This window comes from Oryctolagus cuniculus, chromosome 7, assembly GCF_051225735.1.
Source record: "Oryctolagus cuniculus isolate XC-2025 breed Fujian yellow rabbit chromosome 7, ASM5122573v1, whole genome shotgun sequence".
Taxonomy (NCBI): domain Eukaryota; kingdom Metazoa; phylum Chordata; class Mammalia; order Lagomorpha; family Leporidae; genus Oryctolagus; species Oryctolagus cuniculus.
Window position 1 is genome coordinate 40,230,139 of NC_142873.1, and position 23,283 is coordinate 40,253,421.

The following is a 23,283-nucleotide window of genomic DNA, read 5'->3' on the forward strand; positions in this document are numbered from 1 at the left end:
CATTAGGTATTAAGAGAACCCCTCCTCCATGTGAGAAGTGAATGCAAAGCTCCTTTTAGTAGAGACAATTAGGAGGTTTCTAGACACATAGGAACGGATGTGGAAAATTTTCTATCGCAGAAGTCTAAGTTTGGAGGTAGATGTAGGTGTAAACTTCTTTTATGTTTCAGGGATTAAAAAAATGAAATCTACCAGAATTCTGTATTTACAAATAATAAGACAATGCAGGTGAATACAGTTAGTGGTATCTTCTGGCAGATGGCCAAGCAACTTCTTAATTCAGCCTCCATAACCTTAGTAGCTCATGGCAAGATCTTTGGGTGATCACTGACGTCATAAATAAGAGTCAAAGGGATCACATAAACAAGACTAGTGTCTGCTAACACTAACTGATAGAATAAAAAAGGGGAGAAAACGATCCAACATGGGAAGCAGGATACACAGCAGACTCACAGAATGGCAGATGTCCTAAACAGCACTCTGGCCTCAGAATCAGCCCTTAAGGCATTTGGATATGGCTGAAGAGCCCATGAGAGTATTTTAGGCATGGAAAGCCAAGACACTCTGGCATAAAAACAAAAAAGAGAGGACCTAAATTAAGATCTCTGCAAGTGAGATACAGTAGAAAGAACGGGCCATCAAAGAAGGAGGTACTTTTCTCTGAAGGGAGGAGAGAACTTCCACTTTGACTATGACTTTGTCTAAATAAGATCAGAGTTGGTGAACTCAAAAGACTTCCATAGCCTTGGCAACTCATGACAAGAGCCTAGGGAGATTACTGACGCCATAAACAAGAGTGTCAAATTGTTAAGTCAACAACAGGAGTCACTGTGCACTTACTCCCCATGTAGGAGCTCTGTCCTTAATGTGTTCAATGTGAATTAATGCTACAACTAGTACTCAAACAGTATTTTACACTTTATGTTCTGTGTGGGTGAAAACTGATGAAATCTTTACTTAATATATACTAAACTGATCTTCTGTATATAAAGAGAATTGAAAATGAATCTTGATGTGAATGGAAGGGGAGAGAGAGCGGGAGCTGGGAGGGGTGCGGGTGGGAGGGAAGTTATGGGGGTGAAAAAGCTATTGTAATCCATAAAGTGTACTTTGGAAATTTATATTTACTAAATAAAAGTTAAAAAAAATTAACAACAGGAGGCACTGTGCACTTACTCCCCATGTAGGACCTCTGTCCTTAATGAGTTGACCTATGAGAATTAACTGCAAAACTTGTTCTCAAACAGTACTTTATACATGTGTGGGGAGGAGTGCAAACTGTTGAAATCTTTAAGTATAGAGTTGGTCTTTGGTCTTCTGTATATAAAGTTAATTAAAAGTTAATCTTAATGAAGAATGGGATGGGAGAGGGAACAGGAGGTGGGATGGGAGTGGGGGCAGGAGGGTGTGTGGGGGGGTAATAATCACTATATTCCTAAAGTTCTACCTATGAAATTTGCATTATTTAAATAAAAGCTTTAATAATGAAAAATAAAGAATGTTGATCATTAAAAAAAAATTCTGGTCAGCAAAGTTGTTTTTAAGGTATGGAGATACAAGCAACTAAAGTGCTGAGCATGAGACAATATTGAGTCGCTGCGAACTTTACCTCAGCCTGACACTGCGTAGGAAGAAGTGCCCCGTCCACAACCGTAGTTACCTGTATCTGTAAGAGCTTGTACTGGGCCGGCGCCATGGCTCAATAGGCTAATCCTCCACCTGCGGCGCCAGCACACCAGGTTCTAGTCCCAGTCAGGGCGCCGGATTCGGTCCCAGTTGCCCCTCTTCCAGGCCAGCTCTCTGCTGTGGCCAGGGAGTGCAGTGGAGGATGGCCCAAGTGCTTGGGCCCTGCACCCCATGGGAGACCAGGAGAAGCACCTGGCTCCTGGCTGCAGCGGCCATTGTGGGGTGAACCAACGGCAAAAGGAAGACCTTTCTCTCTGTCTCTCTCTCTCTCACTGTCCACTTTCTTGTACTGAAACACGGACATCCCAGGCATCTGTGCACATGGCACAAAGCAGCAGCACTCATTCTCTCCTTGTGTCTGGGTGGCTGGTCTCAGTAGGCTCCTCTCCGATCACACAGGATCTGTCAACGAGTTTTGTGAGGAGGTGGCTGGGAGTTGCTCACTCACAGGCCAGCCAGATATTGGCCGTCTCCAGCTGGCATGGGCTCCCTTAGACTCAGATTCAAGGTGATTGGCACACGGTGAGGAGAACATATGGCATAGGAGATGTATGTCCTTGAGTGAATTAGCAAATGGCCGGCATCTTCTTTTGTAGTCTTCGCAGGAGAAAAGGAAACAAAATCAATATTAGACTAACCAAAGTGTAGACTCTCTTTCCCCTCTTAAATGTTTACATCAACTCAATCACCCTTCTGAAATGCTTAAGTCACAGTGATTCTTAGAAAAATGATGGGGAACGTCTGAATCCAAAAACAGATTTTAGATCATCTGCAAATCTAGTATTAGAAACTTCAGATGATAGGAATTTGAGTTGAAAAAATTTAATTAGTTGATAATCATACAAGGCAAACAAAAAATTCCTAAACAATTTTCACAATTAACAAAACTCTAGCTAGGCAGATAAGAAACCACCAGTTGCAATTTGCCTACAAATTTATGTATTCAGATGTAGGCTTAGCACATGCCAACATCTTTTGAAATTTAAAAACATAATATTTCTCTATCGTTTTTAATATAACACTTTAGAAAATACTGGGCTTAGAATATGTAAGTTGTGAAGTGTAGCAATTAAATAAAGATTAGAGAATGCATCACTGAACTTGAGCTATATTTACTATGTGTTTCTCATTGTCCCATCCCCCGGTCTCCTCCTAACCCACTCTTCCTTCACCAAAGGTACCACTATCATGATGTCTATGTCTACATTTATCTTATTTTATAACTTTATTACATATATATTCACGTTTAAGCAATATACTGTTTAGTTATATCTATATTTGAGTTTTATAAAATGCTATAGTGAATATAGTTTTGAGACTTGCTTCATTTTAAAATTCAAAGTTACATATCTACGATCCACAGTGGAGCTGTAGTTAATTTATTTAGCTGCCTTATACTATTCCATTATGTGAATAGGCTACAATTTTTTTTCCATTCTACTGTTGAGGAATAATAAGGTTGTTTCCAGATTTTTGTTACTATAAATTATAATGTTTTAAATATTTAAATGCATGCTTCCTTGAACAAATGTGCGAAAGTTTCTTTAAGGCTAATATGCTTGAGACGAATTATTACCTCATAGGATATAAACCTTTACAACTTCACATGATAGTATGAAATTGAATTTTGAAATGGTTGTACCAATTTGCACTGTAACTTGGAAAGAATAAGTGTTTTCTAGTTTATGTGTATCTTTTTAAAGCACTGTTATCAGATGGCCTAACTTTGTCAAGCTATCTCATTGTGGTTTTCATTTATATTTTCCGGAGTACTAGAGGTTGAATATTCTTTCAAAGTCTACTGGTCATGTACATGTTATTTTGTGCATAATGCCTATTCATGCCTTAATTCATTCTTTGAATGAGTTATTTGTGCTTCATTCGTTCACTGGAAGCCACATTTTGCAAATTCTGGGTGCCAAGTTATTTGGTTCCATTTTAAGCTTGTCCTTTCATTTCTTTTATGGTATTTTATTGATGAAAAATTATTTTAAAGTGATAGAATGTATTGTTCTGGTGTTTTACAGTTAGCTCTGTTTATATCTTCTTTGTGAATTTCTACCTCAACGCCAGAATAATCTCCTTTAACCTTCTGGGCAAATTAATATACTGTTTATATTTAAATCTATTTAGAATTTACTACTGTATATGTGGTAAGATGAATGTTCAAATATTGTATTTGAAATCAATAATTAATTTTTTCAAGAATCCTTCTTTGGAAAGGTTCTCCATCCCCCACTGGTCTACAGCTCTGTCTTTGTCGTATATCACAATTCCATAAAAGCAAAGGTTGCTGTGGGAATTCCATTCTGCTCCATTAGTCCACTTACCACCTGTCCAAAAAATTACACCATCTGAACCACTATATCATCAGTCTTTGTTAGCAAGAAGATCAGCTTCCTTTATTTTATTCCTCAGTAGTTGAACATTTACGTTCCCCTATATATTTTAGAATCAAATTTTTGGGATTGTATTAAAGGATCACTTTAGGGGCTAGGTGTTTTGTGCAATGATCAAAACACCATTTGGTATGCCAGCAACCCACTTGGGAGCACTTGTTTTCAAATCCAAGCTCCACTTCTGATCCAGCTTCCTGACAGTTTACACCCTGAATGATGGCTCAAGTACTTTAGTCCCTGCTATCCACATGGGAGACCTGGATTGAGTTTCTGGATCCTGGCTTTGCCCTGGCCCAGCCCCAGCTTTTGCAGGCATTTAGAAAATGAATCAGCAGATGATAGATCTCTCTGTCTCTTTCTCTCTTTCAAAATTAAAAACCGAAAAAAAATCAAAATAAAATTTAAGATCATTAGGAATAAATTGATATGGATGATCGCTTTCCATTTATTCAAATGTCTTTAATGTGTTGTCTGGGATCTTCAAGACCGTTGTCATGCTAGGTACCATAAAAGCTGCTATATTCATGTTCATGGTTTATTGTAGAAAAGATATAGATTAAAGATCAACAAAAGGAGAAGGTGCGTGGGGCAACGTCCCAGAGAACCCAAGACTAAGCTTCTAAGTATCCTTTCCCAGTTACATAATATGTATATTTTTTCCAGCAACAATGCATGACAACATGTGCAATACCATCAACCAGGGATCCATGAGTCTTAGTGTAGGTGTCAGTATTTTTATTAGGGATCAGTTCCACAGGCATGAACACCTGTGTGATTGACCTCAGCTATTTTGACTGCAGTCCTTTAAAGCATAAACAGGTGTTCATCATAAATCACATTGTTAACACACACTATGAGATCAGACAGATACGACATTGTACAAGGCATTCATAAATATTTGTATCAGGTCCAATAATTCACTGGCTCAGATCTCAATTCCTAGAAACTGACCAAGACTCAATCTTTTAGACCTTCATAGATGTATGCAGGGTTTGAGCAGCCCAGGCCTGCTGAGTTTAATCCTCTACTACCCAAATTTTAAGAATATTTTATAATTTCTATATAAGCTTTTAAGTTTTTTTGAAAATATTTGGAGTTTTTTTTCTTTTTTAAAAAAGATTCATTTAATTTATGTGAGAGAGTGACAGAAAGAGGGAGAAACAGAAAGAGAAAGGGATCTTCCATTCTCTGGTTCACTACCCAAATGGCCACAATAGCCAGGGTTGGACCAGGCCAAAGCCAGGAGACATGTGTGTCTCCCAAGTGAGTGGCAAGGGACCCAGGGCTTGGGTCATTTTCCACTGCTTCTCCAGGCACATTAGCAGGGAGCTAGATCAGAAATGGTGCAGCTGGTACTCAAACTGATGCTCATGTGGGATGTTGCCATTGCAGGCAGTGACTTAACCCACAACCCCAGTCCCAGAGATACAATTTCAAACTTACAGAAAAGTCACAAGAATACTACAAAAACTCCTGGATGTAATTTATCCAGGTAGCTCAGTGGCTTGTGTTTTATCCCATTTGCTTCATCATTATCCCTGTTTTATTATCTGCCATTATCTAGATATTTTCCAAATCACCTGAGAGTAAGTTGAAGTCATTGTGTCATTTTATTCCTAAATTCTTTAGGGTAAATTCCTTGAGATAAATATTCTTTTACATAATCATGTTGAAAAAATATTTAAAATCAGTGCATATGTCCTTATTTTTATTTATTTATTTATTTATTTTTTGACAGGTGGAGTGGACAGTGAGAGAGAGAGACAGAGAGAAAGGTCTTACTTTTGCAGTTGGTTCACCTTCCAATGGCCGCCGCGGCTGTTGCCCCGCGGCCGGCACACCGCGCTGATCTGAAGCCAGGAGCCAGGTGCTTCTCCTGGTCTCCCATGGGGTGCAGGGCCCAAGCACTTGGGCCATCCTCTACTGCACTCCCGGGCCACAGCAGAGAGCTGGCCTGGAAGAGGGGCAACCGGGACCGAATCCGGCGCCCCGACTGGGACTAGAACCAGGTGTGCTGGCGCCGCAGGTGGAGGATTAGCCTAGTGAGCCACGGCGCCGGCCCGCATATGTCCTTATTCACACACACACACACACACACACACAGGAGGATTCAAAAAGTTCATGGAAAATTCACATTATCATTTTGAATTCCACTTTCCCTTGAACTTTAAACATTTTAAAATTTATTTATTTTATTCATTTGAGATGATGGTGAGAAACAGAAACATCTTCTACTCACTGGTTCATTATTCAAAGGCTTGCAACAGCCAGGGCTGGGCCAGATTGAAGCTGGGAGCCAGGAACTCAATCTTGGCCGGCGCCGTGGCTCAATAGGCTAATCCTCCACCTGCGGCGCCAGCACACCGGGTTCTAGTCCCGGTTGGGGCGCCAGATTCTGTCCCGGTTGCCCCTCTTCCAGGCCAGCTCTCTGCTATGGCCATGGAGTGCAGTGGAGGATGGCCCAGGTGCTTGGGCCCTGCACCCCATGGGAGACCAGGAAAAGCACCTGGCTCCTGGCTCCTGCCATCGGATCAGCGCGGTGCGCCGGCTGCGGCGGCCATTGGAGGGTGAACCAACGGCAAAAGGAAGACCTTTCTCTCTCTGTCTCTCTCTCTCACTGTCCACTCTGCCTGTCAAAAAAAAAAAAAAAAAAAAGAACTCAATCTAGGCCTGTCATGTGGGTGGCAGAGAACCAAGTACTTGAGTCTTCATCAGCTGCCCTCCAGGGTTGCACAACAGCAGGAAACTAGACCAGACGTAGAGCAAGGACTTGAACCCAGGCACCCCCATCTGTGATGCAAGCGTCCCAGTGTCTCAACCACTGTGCCAAACTCCCACACCCCTCAAGTTTTCTGAAGCCCCGTGTACAGATTTCAGATATAGCACACTCATATGTGATCCACAAATAATATTTAAATTATCCCAGTTATCTCAATAATGTTCTTTTCATAGCTAAACTTCTAGCTTACAATCCAATCCAGGACAATCCATTGAATTTTGTTGTCCTGTCTCTTTAATGTCCTTTAACCTGACACAGTATCTTGATGGCCTTTCTCAACTTTGATATTTTTAAAAACCATCAGACCTTTCATAGAGTGTTGCATTGCTTTTCATTTTGGACTTGTCTGAAGAGGGCATTATAATTTCCCCTCACATTCACCTGTACTACTTCTCATTGTCTCTTCTTTGTGCTTATTTTCATTTTGTCTGCTTCATGATTAGATTCCGACAATGGAATTTTAGCAGTAATATCACAAAAGTAATACTGTATCATGCTCAATGCATCATGGAAACACATGGTATCAATCTGTACTGTATTGTTAGTAATAATTGTCATCTCCTATTTAAGGTAGTATCTACAAATTTTCTCCATTGCAAAGTTATTATTTTCTCTTTTTATGCAAGTAATCTTTGGAGTGTGATGTTGAGACTAATATCTTAATCCCCAGTGAAATTTTATCTTCTGATTTTTTGACTCCTTGATTTTCTAACTCTATAATCCCTCTAATAAATTGATATTCTACACTAAAGGTATTTAGATGCTTGTGGATTTGGATAATGTAAGTATTTCTAAATAATAGATAGTTTTATCATTCTTTTTATTGAGGTTCAAAACAACACAAAATTGACCAGTAGGAATGCTTCAGGCTGGCTTCTATATTTTTTGACAAGCATCCATACCATTTGTATCTTGGCATTTAGCCTAGTGATTAAGATAGCCACACTCCAAATCAGAATGTGTGGGTTTGATACTCACCTCTAGTCCCTTATTCTAGCTTCCTGCCTGTACAGATCCCAGGAGGCAAGAGTGATAGCTCAAGTGACTGGGTTCCTGTCATCCATGTGAGAGATTTGGATTGAGTTCCTGGCTCCAAGCTTAGGTCCAAGCCAGGGGTTCCTGTAGGCATTTGGGGAGATGATCAGAGATAGAAGCTTTCTCTCCTTCTCTGCCTCTCAAATATTTTTAAAAAAATCTATCTGTTAAGAACCATGAGTTCATATCTGGAATCTTTAATTCTAAACATATATCAGTGTATATTGTAATGTTTTCCCTTTGCATATGTATAACTTTTCTAAATTTTTAATCCCTGCCACATCAAAACCCAAACCTCTTAAATAGAATTTATAAGTATTTTCTGCATCTACTTATGTGTGTGAATGTGTGTCTGTGTGTGGGTGGGTGCCCTTTCTTTTGTATTCCAATGAACTGTGTTTTGTATACTGTCATGTATGCTTTTTCACATAACAATACATTTTGAGTGTGTTTACAAGTCAGTATGTTAAAACTTGTCTTATTCATTTAAATAACTGAATATCATACAGTAAGACTATAACATAATGTATCTGACCCACATTAACTGTTAGGGTATTTTTAGGCTTCTTGAAAGTGTTGGCATCTATTAGGAGTTTTGTAAAGAGAATAACTATTCATAGGCAGTTGTGCACTTTGGGTGATTTACCTGTAGGGTATGTTCTTGAAAATAAAATTTTTTAACAGTGATATGCACATTCAAAAACATAATAGCTATTGCCAAATTGAAACCAAAATAGGGTGTATTCATCTTCACATTCAGTAATATTGAGAATGTGTCCCCATACACAATTCCATCAATTATATGCATTACCACCTACTTAAAATTTTGAAAAACTGATAGTTAAAAATGGTGTATTATTTTTCTTTGCATTTTTAGTTCTATAATTATGAAAGAGATTGAGTGTCTTTTCATATGCTTATTAGCCTTTATACTTCATTTTCTGTGATGTCCATTTACATATCTTACTCATTTTTCATATAATATTTGTCTTTTTATAATGAATTCTATGATAAGAAAGTATGTCTTTTGTTATGTATGTTGCAAATATTTTTCCTCCATTTATCAATTTTACTGAGTATGTGAGTTTGAAACTTTGTTAGCATTATATTTATTTATTTATCTCTTGGTATAAAACTTTATTATTTTGCATTTTGATTAGTGCTTAAAAGGGCCTTTCCAACCAAGATAATTTTTAAAAGGTACACATACAGCCTGACATACTTTTTATACTTAATTAGTTTATTTATCTGGAGTTTAATTGGTTGTTAGAGACAAAGCTTTATGTCTACTTCTTAAAACAAACTTGGATATAACTTTTTTTATTCTCAATACCATGTAATAAATAATGAAAATATCACATAATATTGCTATTCTATAACATTATATGCTAGATTTTCCCCACATTTTTCTTTTGGATTTATTTTAAATGCTTTCTGAATCTAAACATAAAAAATTAGGGAGATTTACTATATTTAGTGTTTACAAAACTTAATCCTTCTATCCAAAGTAAATTTAAAAGAAAGTGTTTGTACTATTTTCTATGTTCCAGTAGAACATTTAGAATATTTTTCACATAGAAAACTACATTTTGCAGACAGCATCATGGTGCATCATATTATGCCACTGTGTAAGTAGGAAGAGCCAAATAGAAATCATGGAGATGAAATTGTCAACCAGTGAAATAAAAATCAAGATTGAGAGCTGCAACAGCAGTATAAACCAGGTTGAGGAAAGAATTTCTGATCTTGAAGAAAAGAATTTTGAAGTAACACAATCAGATACAAATAAAGAGAAAAGTATTAAAAAGAATGAAGAAAGTATGTGAAATATGGACTACCATCGAGTGACCAAAAATTAATATTATAAGTATTCATTCAGGAGAAGAAATGGAAAGGGGCATTGAGAACCTGATAAATGAAATAATAGCAGAAAAATTCTAAGATCTTGAAGAGACGTGGACATCCAGATACAAGAAGCTCAAAGAAGCCCAAGTAGACTCACCCAAAAAAAGGCTTCTCCAAAGCATATTATTGTCAAATTGTCAAAAGTTAAATACCATGAAAGAATCCTAAAGACAGTAAGGGAAAAGCATCAGGTTGTATATAAAAGAAAATCAATTAGGTTAACATAAAACTTCACAGGGGAAACTTTATAGGCAGAAGAGAATGGGATGATGCATTCAAGTTTTTAAAAGCAGTCCAGTGAAGCTATCCTTTAAAAGTGAGAGAAATAAAGTATTTTTCAGATACACAAACTACCAGACCAGCCTTACAAGAAAATATGAAGAGTGTCCTGCATTAGAAGTAAACATGGAGCCGGCGCCGCAGCTCACTAGGCTAATCCTCCGCCTTGCGGCGCCGGCACACTGGGTTCTAGTCCCGGTCCCGGTTGCCCCTCTTCCAGGCCAGCTCTCTGCTGTGACCAGGGAGTACAGTGGAGGATGGCCCAAGTGCTTGGGCCTTGCACCCCATGGGAGACCAGGATAAGTACCTGGCTCCTGCCATCGGATCAGCGCTGTGCGCCGGCCACAGCACACCTGCCACGGTGGCCATTGGAGGGTGAACCAACGGCAAAAGGAAGACCTTTCTCTCTGTCTCTCTCTCTCTCACTGTCCACTCTGCCTGTCAAAAAAAAAAAAAAAAAAAAAAGAAGTAAACATGGAAACACTGACACCACCAAATTCACTTACAGAGCAGATATAATCAATATATAATAAAATGACAGATCTTGTTATTATCAGTTATTATCTATCAATACTAATCTTTAATATAAATGCATGAAATTCACCTACAAAAAGACTCAGGTTGGCTGAATGGATAAGAAAGCATGACCTTACTATATGCCGCCTACCAGAAGCTCAAAAACAGACTGAAAGTGAAGGGTAGGGAAAAGATATAACAGACAAATGGAAACCAAAAGTGAGCAGGTGTATCTATCCTGATATGAGATTTTAAAAATTCTTTAACTCAAAAACTGTAAAAAGAGATAAGGACATTATTTTTTTTCTTTTTTTAACTTTTATTTAATAAATATAAATTTCCAAAGTACAACTTTTGGATTATAGTGACAACTACCCTCCCACCCGCAACCCTCCCATCTCCCTCTCCCTCTCCCATTCCATTCGCATCAAGATTCATTTTCAATTCTCTTTATATACAGAAGATCAATTAAGTATATATTAAGTAAAGATTTCAACAGTTTGCACCCACACAGAAACACAAAGTGTAAAGTACTGTTTGAGTAATAGTTATAGCATTAATTCACATTGAACAACACATTAAGGACAGAGCTCCTACATGGGGAGTAAATGCACAGTGACTCTTGATGTTGACTTAACAAATTGACCCTCTTATTTATGCAGTCAGTAATCACCCTATGCTCCAGTCATGAGTTGCCAAGGCTATGGAAGCACTTTGAGTTCTCCGACTCATCTTATTTAGACAAGGTCATAGTCAAAGTGGAAGTTCTCTCCTCCCTTCAGAGAAAAATACCTCCTTCTTTGATGGCCCGTTCTTTCCTCTGGAATCTCACTTGCAGAGATCTTTCATTTAGGTTTTTTTTTTTTTTTTATTTTGAAAGAGTGTCTTGGCTTTCCATGCCTGAAATATTCTCATGGGCTCTTCAGCCATATCCAAATGCCTTAAGGGCTGATTCTGAGGCCAGAGTGCTGTTTAGGACATCTGCCATTCTGTGAGTCTGCTGTGTATCCTGCTTCCCATGTTGGATCGTTTTCTCCCCTTTTTTATTCTATCAGTTAGTGTTAGCAGACACTAGTCTTGTTTATGTGATCCCTTTGACTCTTAATCCTATCATTATGATCAATTGTGAACAGAAATTGATCACTGGGACTAGTGAGATGGCATTGGTACATGCCACCTTGATGGGATTGAATTGGAATCCCCTGGCACATTTCTAACGCTACCATTTGGGGCAAGTCCGATGGAGCATGCCCCAAATTGTACACCTCCTCCCTATCTTATTCCCACTCATATTTAACAGGGATCACTTTTCAGTTAAATTTAAACACCTAAGAATAATTGTGTGTTAATCGGTGAACGGAATGGGAGAGGGAGTGGGAGATGGGAGGGTTGCAGGTGGGAGGAAGGTTATGGGGTGAAAAAGCCACTGGAATCCAAAAGCTGTCCTTTAGAAATTTATATTTATTAAATAAAAGTTAAAAAATTCTCAGCAAAATACTAGGAAATTAAATCCCAAACCGCATTAAAAAGATTGTGCAACATTATCAAGTGAGATTTATCCCAGAATGCAAGGGTGGGTCAGCATTCACAAATCAATAAATGTCAGAAATCACATCGACAGAATGATTATCTCAATAGATGCAGGGAAAGCATTTGATAAGATTAAGCAACACTTTATGATCTAAAAAAACTCCACAAATTAGGTATAGAAAGAATATTCTTCAAAATTATGTAGGCTATAAATCCCAAACCAACAACCAATATAATACTGAATGGGGAAAAGCTGAAATCAAGATCTGGAACAAGTTGAAGATGTTCACTTTAGCCAGTCTTATTCAATATAGTACTGGAATTTTAAGCAAGAGCAGTTAAGCTGGAGAAAGAAATAAAGGGCATCAAAATTGGAAAAGAGGAAGTCAGATTATCCATGTCTGCAGCTGACATGATTTTTTTCATGGAAAAACCTAAACACTCTCTCAAAAAGCTGTTAGAATCAATGAACAGCAGTGGCTTAAAGCCCTGGCATGTAGCACAAGCATCCCATGTGGGCACTGGTTCAAGTCCCGTCTGCGCTCTCTCTCTCTCTCTCTTTTTTTTTTTAGATTTATTTATATATTTGAAAGTCAGAGTTACAGAGAGAAAGGGGGAGAGAGAGCGAGATAGAGAGAGGGAGTAACCTCCATCCACTGGTTTAATCTCCAGATAGTTGCAATCTCTAGCGCTGGGCTTCTTCTGAGTCTCCCACTAGGGTAGCAGAGGTCCAAACACCTGGGCTATCTTTCGCACTTTTGTCATAGCGCTGGACCAGAAGTGGAGCATCATAGGACACAAACTGGTGCCCATATGGGATGCCTGTGTTGTAGTGGTGGTTTTACCCACTATGCCTTGAATCTGGACCCCTGGCTGCTCCACTTCTGATCCAGCTCCCTGCTGATGTGCCTGGAAAAGCAGTGGAGGATGGTTCAAGTACTTAGGTCCCTGCATCCACTTGGGGGACTCAGAAGGACCTCCTGACTCCCGGCTTCAGTCTAGCTGAGTCCTGGCCTTTGCAGTCATTTAGGGAGTGAACAGTGGATGGAAAATACCTCTCTCTCTCTCTCCCGCTCTCTCTCCCTCTCTTTCTCTCTGTCTCTCTCTCTCTCTGTGTGCATGTGTGTGTGTCTCCTCCTCTCTCTCTGAAACTCTGACTTTCAAAGAAATAAATAAATCATTTTAAAAAATTAAGTAAAAAACAGAATTTATACACCAACTCAGTAAATTTGCAGGATTCAAAATAAACATACAAAAGAAAACAGTAACTTCTTTGTACGCTAGCAAGGTCAACATACTGTTAGTGAGAATGTAAATTAGTGCAGCCACCATGGAAAACAGTGTGAAGATTTCTTAAAAACTAAAAATAGACTTTGCATAGATCTAGCGATTCCACTGCTGGGTATATACCCAAAAGACTTGAACACATGAATCAAAGAGATACCTATACAGCCATGTTTTTAGCAGCACTGTTCACAATATCCACTATTTAGAATAAAATAAAGTGTCCATCATCAGATGAATGGACAAAGAAAATATGATAAATGTACACAATAGAATACGATTCCGCTATTTAAAAAGAATGAAATTCTACAATTTGTGCAAAATGGACAGAACCAGAGGACATCATGTTGAGTGAAATAAACCAGACTCAGAAAGCCAAATACTGCATGTTCTCCCTTATATGTGGGAGCTAAAATTTAAAAAGCAAACTAAAAATATAGAAAGAAAATACAAATGTCTATGTGTATCTATGTTGCTGCAAATATAGTTTTGTAAAATTCTGTTTTATACCTTTGTCAAATTTATGGTTAAAAATGCTATACTACTATAGTTTCAAATATCTGTGATTATTTTTAAAATTTACTGTATATTTGTGAAATGATCATTTTCCATTAAATTATTGTTTATAGCTATTGTCTATATTCTCACTAAACTAGGGTCTTTTGCTTTTTATTTCTTAAACTTCTGATTTGGTGAAATATTAGCATTTTACTGTAATGTAAATTTAAAATATCTCAAAAACTGAAAAAAGAAGAAAGGGAGAAGGAAAGAAGGTATGAGTGAGAAAGGGAGAAAGATGGAGGGAGGAAGGAAGGGAGTATCATTATGTTAACCACATTGAATCTGTGACAAACTAATCAAAAATTAAAGTTATAAGAAGAAAAAGCTCACCTTTCTTATTCCCATGTATTTGATCTCTCAGTTTCATTTGGAAATAGGAATCTTACATTATATTTCAAAACAGCTATTGTTTTCATCATGCCTTCCTTATTTCTTTCCAGTTTATTTCCAGGATATTCTCTTTTGATTTTAAATATTTATTTATTTATTTGAACATCAGAGTTACTGGAAGAGGGAAAGACAGAGATATTTCATCTACTGGTTCACTCCCCAAATGAATGCATGGCAGGGCTGGGTCAAGTGAAAGCCAGGAGCCAGGAGCTTCATAGGGGTCTCCCATGTGGTTGGCAGGAGCCCAAATATGTGCCATCTTCTTCTGCTTTCCCAGGCAATCATCAGGGATCTGGATCAGAAGTGGAGCTGCTGGGACATGAACTGGCCCCATACGTGATGCCAGAGTCACAGGTGGTGGTTTACCCACTAGGCCACAACTCCCATCTCTCCAATAATATTCTAACCCAAATAATTCCTCACTTTACAGAATTCTGCATACTACATATCCGTTTGTTTCTGTCATTCTCAGGATCTCTTATGCTACACCCCTCTGTCTTTTTTTTCTCCCTATCCTGTTAAAATTCCAGACTATCATTTTAATTATTGCCTTGCATTCATCTTTAATTCACCTGCTCCTGTTTTACTTGGCATAATACCAAACTTGGTTAAATCAAATTTTCCTCTCTTGCATAGAGCATCCAGGCAACTGAACCGTCACTGGCAAAAAGCACATTGCTATGATAGCTGATCCTAATTAAAATTCATGACATTTAACATTAACTAGGTTATTGATGTTGCTGGGCAACCGTACTGTATTTCCTGCCCTCCATTCTTTCTCTCACTTGCTTTAGCGGATTAATTTTTTATTTCTTTAAGAAATCAAAGCAATTAGAAGAGATCCACATTTCTACCCAAGTATGTGCATGCCGAAATACTGATCCTTAGGTTCTCTCATTGCAGTGAGCCCTTCATTCACTTTTAACAGGGCCATGTATTCCCAGCACACAGGATCCCAATCCCTCTTGCTTTCTTAGGACATTGTTTCAGCAGTTTTCCTTTATGATATTTGAGTTTTGAATTTGTAATAGATCATTTTCATTTACAAAATTGTTCTAACTTCTGTTATGCTGAGAAGCAAAATTAAAAACACATTGAATGTTCTTTGATTCCACATCCCTCTCCAGCTATAGGATCATTTATTTTTGTTCCCTGTTGCAGCAAAACTCCTTGAACAAATTGCAATGTCTTCAGTTTCTCTCCTTCTGTTCCTATTGAATTGCATTTATCACCATTATGCTACCAATACAGAATTTTTCAAGGTGACTAAAACTCCTTATTTCCAAATATAATTGTCAATTCTAAACCAAAATATGCGGTACATTGGCAACATTTGACCTGGTTACTCAGTTTCTTTTCCTTGAAAGCCCTTTTGCAATTAGATTCCAGGACATACCTTCTCATACTCCTCACTCTATTATGTTTTTCTTTCCCAGAATTCTTCCCTCTTCCTCTTTTCCTCAATCTGTTGCTATTGGAGGCTCATAGTGTTCAGCAACAGAATATTCTTGCATTCACACTTACAGCTGAGTGATTTCTTCCTCTTGTGACTTTAAAATACAATTAAATTTAGTCTCCAGGCCATTTTCCTTTTTCTATACTCAAAAACTGTGTGTCAAACAATCAGCACATTATTTCTATCTATATGGATATCTACTTGGCATCTCAAATGCAACATGTCTGAAATTGAAATGCCAACTCCTTACTCACAGGTACACTTTATTCCAAGCTGCTGCCACCTGCAATTTGGACAACAGCCCTCAACAACATCCTGAATCAACTCTCCCTGCTTCCCCTTTGGCTCCTGGGGTTAACTTTCCATTTGATGGCAGTGAAATTCAAGATTTTCACGTATAAATCAGATCAAGTATTCTTGCTTGGGTGACCCTCCAATGACTTTTAATCCATCTTAGAATAAAGATCAAGTCCTCATCACAGCTTATCATGTCATGATTTGGATCTTTCTTTGTCTTCGTAGTCATCCATCACTCTGCAGGCCCACACACACACACACACACACACACACACACACGCGCGCGCAGGCTTTCCCTCCCATATGCCAGGGTTAAAACCCCTCAGGATATTTATCTTGCTCTTATCCCAGCCTAAGTAAGGACTACTTCAGATTAGGGCATGGACCACACATTCCATTTCATTAATTTTTTCCTGCTCCAATGCCACTTCTCATTTCTCACACCCTACCTCAGCAAGCTGCCATTTTGGGGGCTAGCGCTGTGGTTTAGCGGGTAAAGCCACTGCCTGCCATGCCCACATCCCATATAGGTGCCAGTTCAAGTCCCAGCTGCTCCACTTCTGATCCAGCTCTCTGCTATAGCCTGGGAAAGCAGTAGAAGATGGCCCAAGTCCTTGGGTCCCTGCACCCAAGTGGGAGACCCAGAAGAAGCTCCTGGCTCCTGGTTTCGGATGGGCCCAGCTCTGGCTGTTGTGACCATCTGGGAAGTGAACCAGCAGATGGAAGACCTCTCTTGCTTTCTCTCTCTCTCTCTGCCTCAGTAACTCTGACTTTCAAATAAATAAATCTTTAAAAGCCGGCGCCGTGGCTCAATAGGCTAATCCTCCACCTTGCGGCGCCGGCACACCGGGTTCTAGTCCCGGTTGGGGCGCCGGATTCTGTCCCGGTTGCCCCTCTTCCAGGCCAGCTCTCTGCTATGGCCAGGGAGTGCAGTGGAGGATGGCCCAGGTGCTTGGGCCCTGCACCCCATGGGAGACCAGGAAAAAAGCACCTGGCTCCTGGCTCCTGCCAGGATCAGCGCGGTGCGCCGGCTGCAGCGGCGGCCATTGGAGAGTGAACCAACGGCAAAAGGAAGACCTTTCTCTCTCTGTCTCTCTCTCTCACTGTCCACTCTGCCTGTCAAAAAAAAAAAAAAAAAAAAAAATAAGCTACCATTTTTGGCTACCCAGAAAGATGATCCTTCTTTTACTTTTTATTCAGAGAACCTGTCCTTTCCCCAAAGAGGTATGTACTACTTATTTACTTTTAAAAATACCTATGTTCTTTCGAATAGAAATTCTATGATAGAAATAGCATTGTTTTTAAAAAACTGAATTTTTCAAAGAATTATTTTATTGATTTGAAAGACAGAGTTACAGAGAGAAGTAGAGCCAGAGAGAGGTCTTCCATTCCTCTGGTACACTCCCCAAATAACCACAACGGCCAGAACTGAGCTGATCCGATGCCAGCAGCCAGGAGCTTCTTCCAGGTCTCCCACGCGGGCGCAGGAGCCCAAGGACTTGGGCCATCTTCCACTGCTTTCGCAGGCCATAGCAGAGAGCTGGATTGGAAGTGGAGCAGCTGGAACCCAAACTGGTGCCCGTAAAGGATGCCGGCACTAAGGCAGTGGCTTTACCAGATATGCCGCAGCACTGGTCCCAAAGAATCTAAATTTTTGTAATCTCCTTTTATCGATTAAACACAATGTTTGCTTTTTTTCAGTTTTTTTTTAACTAGGAAAATCAGATTAGCAGATAAAGATTATTAAGTAAATCTGTAAGAAAACTTACACAGCTTTAAATATTATAATCCTTAAAATGGTAGTCTAGGATAAATATTGTCGTGGGATATATAGAAATATCAAAGGAGAATTGAACCCTGACTGTTTTAACTGCTTGGGTCTCCCTGATCATAAAGGTAAAAAATAATTTTATGAAAATACTTGTATGTATAGAAAAACCTTTGTCCTGCATTAGAATGTCTACATTCAGAGGTGATTAGGCAGTGTGATATAATAAGTAGATTACTGCTATCATTAAATTTTTAACATTTTATAATTTTAACCAATTATATCACCTAATAATATCTGGCTAAATTAATAATTTTTAAAATTTTGATTTTTAAAAGGAAATTAATTTCTTACATTTCAAAAGAGGAAATAATCATAAAAGCAGTACAGAAAATATATGCTTACCTTTTTGCTTCTTTTATACACATTTAAAATAATTTATTTTAATAATGTCAGTAACAGTGTTAATGACATTATATTTTTAATAAATGTTATATTTTCTCTTACCTAGACCAAAGAAGCAAAAAAAGTTAAATTTCTCCTTAAGTGTATTAACTTGTAAATTATGCTAATTTCTCACTTGAATTGAGAAAACTCTTTTAGTTGGGGTAGGCATTTAGTGTAGCAGTTGAGATGACGCTTGGGATGCCCACATGCCCAGTAGGAGTACCTGGGTTTTAGTCTTGGCTTTGTTCCTGATTACAGTTCCCTCCAATGTGCAGCCTGGGAACAGCAGCTGATGCTCAAGTAATTGGGTCTCCACCACCCATGAGGGGTACCTAGACTGAGTTCCTGGTTCCTGATTTTGGCCTGGCCCAACCCTGGTTGCTGCGGGCTTTTGAGGGGATGAATCAGGGATGGGAGTGCTCTCTCTCTCTCTCTCTCTCTCTCCCTCTTTCAAATAAATAAAACAATCAGTAAAATACCATCAGCTTTTTCAGGTAGATTCGTTTTATTCATTTCTTTAACTTTCAAAAAGTTAATTAATAAAAATCATACTTAGGGCATAGCATAATGTTTTGATATACATATACATTGTCAAACTGATTAACATGTTCTTTATCTCATATGTTTATTTTATGGTGAAAGCATTTACGATCTACTCTCAGGCAAGTATAGAAACTGTGTGTTATGTCATGATACACTCACTCTAAATTAAACATATTTTAAGTTGAAAATACATGTAATACCCATAACCTTCCAAATGTCATAGCTCAGCCAACTTTCCCTAAATGTGCTCAGAACACTTACACTAAACAACAACTGGGAAAATAATATTTAAAAATGAATATTTATAATTAAATGCTGAATTTCTCATGTAACATTGAATACAGTACATTGTAGAATGTATTATCTGTTGTTTTCTCTGGAATCCCATGACTGACTGGGAGTTGTAACTTGATAATACTTCTCAAGATCATAAGAGAGTATGTACTGCTATTACAAGTTCAAGAAAAAATAAAAACTCAAATTTCCAAGATGATTTCGAGTGAATATTTAACACTTTTGCTCCATTGTAAAGCAGTAGTGATGAATTACCTGATTTTGTCTGGGAAAGACTTTATGTCACTTTTCTTTCTTTCTTTCTTTCTTTCTTTCTTTCTTTCTTTCTTTCTTTCTTTCTTTCTTTCTTTACAGGCAGAGTGGACAGTGAGAGAGAGAGACAGAGAGAAAGGTCTTCCTTTTCTGTTGGTTCACCCCACGATGGCCGCTGCAGCCGGCGCACCGCGCTGATCCGATGGCAGGAGCCAGGTGCTTCTCCTAGTCTCCCATGGGGTGCGGGGCCCAGCAGAGAGCTGGACTGGAAGAGGGGCAACCGGGACAGAATCTGGCGCCCCAACCGGGACTAGAACCCGGTGTGCTGGCGCCGCAGGTGGAGGATTAGCCTATTGAGCCGTGGCGCCGGCCCTACCTTTGTTCTTAAATAATCATTTTACTTGGTAAATAATCCTTGGTTAGCATGTTTTTGAGTGTGTGTGAAATTTGAATATATCATCCCAACCCCTCACCTTGACCCCACGGCCTCCAAGGTTTCTGTTGAGAAACTGGCTTTGTGAGAGTTCCTTAGTATCTGATGAGTCCACTTTCTCTTGCTACATTCAAAATATTCTCTTTGTCCTGGACTTTAAGCAGTTTTATTACAGTGCATCTTGGAGTAGCTCTCCATGTGTGGATCTCCTTTGGGAACTTTAGAGCTTTTTGAATGTAGATGTCAATTTCCTTCCCACAAATTCAGAAGTTTTCAGCCATAATTTCTTTAATTAATCGTTCTACCTATTTCTCTATCTCTACTCTTTCTGAGTCTCATAATGTGCTTGTTGATTAGGTTGATGATATCCCATAATCCCATAGGCTTTCTTCATTCTTTGCATTCTTGTTTTTCACAGTAAGAAAAATATTAATCAATACACAATGATATATTTGTACAGCTAATGAATACAAATTGTACATTAGAACTTTCTAAATTAATCCCCATAACTAGTCTGAGTAATTTGGTAAACAACAAAATAATAAATTAAATTAAGGGATTTCTGTCTTATCAAGTTCTTTGCATTTTTTTCATATTCCCCCCTTTGTATGAAAAATTTCAAATGATTTAATAATTTCAATATTTGTTCTGGTCTGCTGTTAAAGCTCTCTGATGTATTTTTTTAAATTTAGTTATTGTAATTTTTGTCTCCAGAATTTCTATTGGGTGTATTATGGTTTCTATTGTTTTTAAAAATTTAATTTTTCTTCATGTATTATTTTCCAGTCTTATTGACTTGTCAATCTGTGTTTTCTTATAGTACATTGAAATTGTTTAAAATAATTTTATTAAATTTTTTGACAAGTCATAGTGCTCCATTTATTTGGTTCCGGTTAATGAAGAGCATTGTATTTCTTTGATGATGTCACAATTGAAATAGTTGAAAATTGAGTGATAGAAAATAAGGGTTAATTTTTAGTTAGTGAAATGTGATCCCTGTTAAGTATAAGAGTGGGAATAAGATTGGGAAAAGATGTACAATTTGGGACATGCTCAAGCTGACTTGCCCCAAATGGTAGAGTTAGAAACATACCTGGGGATTCCAATTCAATCTCATCAAGGTGGCATGTCCCAATACCATCTCACTAGTCCCAGTGATCAATTTCTGTTCACAATTGATCATAATGAAAGGATGAAGAGTCAAAGGGATCACATAAACAAGTCTAGTGCCTGCTCATACTAACCTATAGAATAAATAAAGGGGAGAGCGATCCAACATGGGAAGCGAGATACACAGCAGACTCATTGAATGACGGATGTCCTAAACAGCACTCTGGCCTCGGAATCAGCCCTTAAGGCATTTGGATATGGCTGAAGAGCCCATGAGAATATTTCAGGCATGGAAAGCCAAGACACTCTGGCAAAAAAAACAAAAACAAAAACAAAAACAAAAACAAAAAACAAAACAAACAAACAAACAAACAAACAAAAAAACCCTAAATGAAAGATCTCGGTGAGTGAGATCCCAGTGTAAAGAACAGGTCTTCAAAGAAGGAGGTACCTTTCTCTGAAGGGAGGAGAGAACTTCCACTTTGACTATGACCTTGTCTAAATAAGATAAGAGTCAGCGAACTCAAAAGGCTTCCATAGCCTTGGCTACTCATGACTGGAGCATAGGGAGATTACTGATGCCATAAACAAGAGTGTCAATTTGTAAAGTCAACAACAGGAGTCACTGTGCACTTACTCCTCATGTAGGATCTCTGTCCTTAATGTGCTGTACATTGAGATTTAATGCTATAACGAGTACTCAAACAGTATTTTTCACTTTGTGTTTCTATGTGGGTGCAAACTGTTGAAATCTTTACTTAATGTATACTAAACTGATCTTCTGTATTTAAAGAAAATTGAAAATGAATCTTGATATGAATGGAAGGGGAGAGAGAGTGTGGGAAAGGGGAGGGTTGCGGGTGGGAGGGAAGTCATGGGGGGGGGGAGCCAATGTAGTCCATAAGCTGTACTTTGGAAATCTATATTCATTAAATAAAAGTTAAAAAAAAATTTTAGTTAGTGCTAATCTGAAGAAAGAAACAACTATAAACTGAAAAAAGTATCAAACAGAAAAATTTAAATCCAGAGTAAAGCTGCTACACTGATAATTACCACAGTTGTTCAGTAAGGGTTTTTTATTTTTTTAAATTTTTTGGCAGGCAGAGTGGAAAATGAGAGAGAGAGACAGAGAGAAAGGTCTTCCTTTTTTGCCGTTGGTTCACTCTCCAACGGCCGCCGAAGCCGGTGCACCGCACTGAACCGAATCCAGGAGCCAGGTGCTTCTCCTGGTCTCCCATGCGGGTACAGGGCCCAAGCACTTGGGCCATCCTCCACTGCACTCCCGGGCCACAGCAGAGAGCTGGACTGGAAGAGGGGCAACTGGGACAGAATCCAGTGCCCCGATCAGGACTAGAACCTGGTGTGCCGGCGCCGCAAGGCGGAGGATTAGAGGCAGAGGATTAGCCTATTGAGCCGCGGTGCCGGCCTCAGTAAGGGGTTAATTACTGGGAATGAGGTCAGTCTGGTTTTTGTTTGTTTGTTTGTTTGACAGGCAGAGTGGACAGTGAAGGAGAGAGAGACAGAGAAAGGCCTTCCTTTTCCGTTGGTTCACCCCCACAATGGCCGCTGCTGCCGGCGCACAATGCTGATCCGAAGCCAGGAGCCAGGTGCTTCTCCTGGTCTCCCATGCAGGTGCAGGGCCCAAGCACTTGGGCCATTCTCCACTGCACTCTCGGGCCACAGCAGAGAGTTGGACCGGAAGAGGAGCAACCGGACAGAATCCGGCGCCCCGACCGGGACTAGAACCCGGTGTGCCGGCGCCATAGGTGGAGGATTAGCCTAGTGAGCCGTGGCGCCAGCCTGAGGTCAGTCTTAATGGCACAGGATGGCAAGGACAGGCTGGGCTTTAAAAGCCATCATGAGGAAAGCGAAATTTATTCCTAGTACAATTGGAATGCAATGGATAGTCTTAACTAGGGCAGAGATATGACTTAATTTTCATTTTAAAAGAGAATTAATCTGGTATTTAAGATATTGGGTGATAAAGAACAGGTGTAAACAAAGAGAGTGAAATGAACAGCTATTTCTTAACAAGGATAGTTTCAGTGGAGATGAAAGGGAAGAAATTAATTCATGATCCATTTTCTGGTTACAAACGTTAGTCAAGATGCACCAGTCAAGTCAATATAACCCCTGAAGACTTACTTTCTTCTCTTTTCAGTATATTGTGAATGAGATGATTGAACAATTCTGTTCTTTCAATGGAAGAACAGGCTGATACTAGCTTCTGAGTTCTTACTGCTCTCCTTTTCTAAGAACACTTCTTCAATTAGGAGGCTCTTATTGTTAACATAATTACTTTGCTGTTCCCTGTTTGCC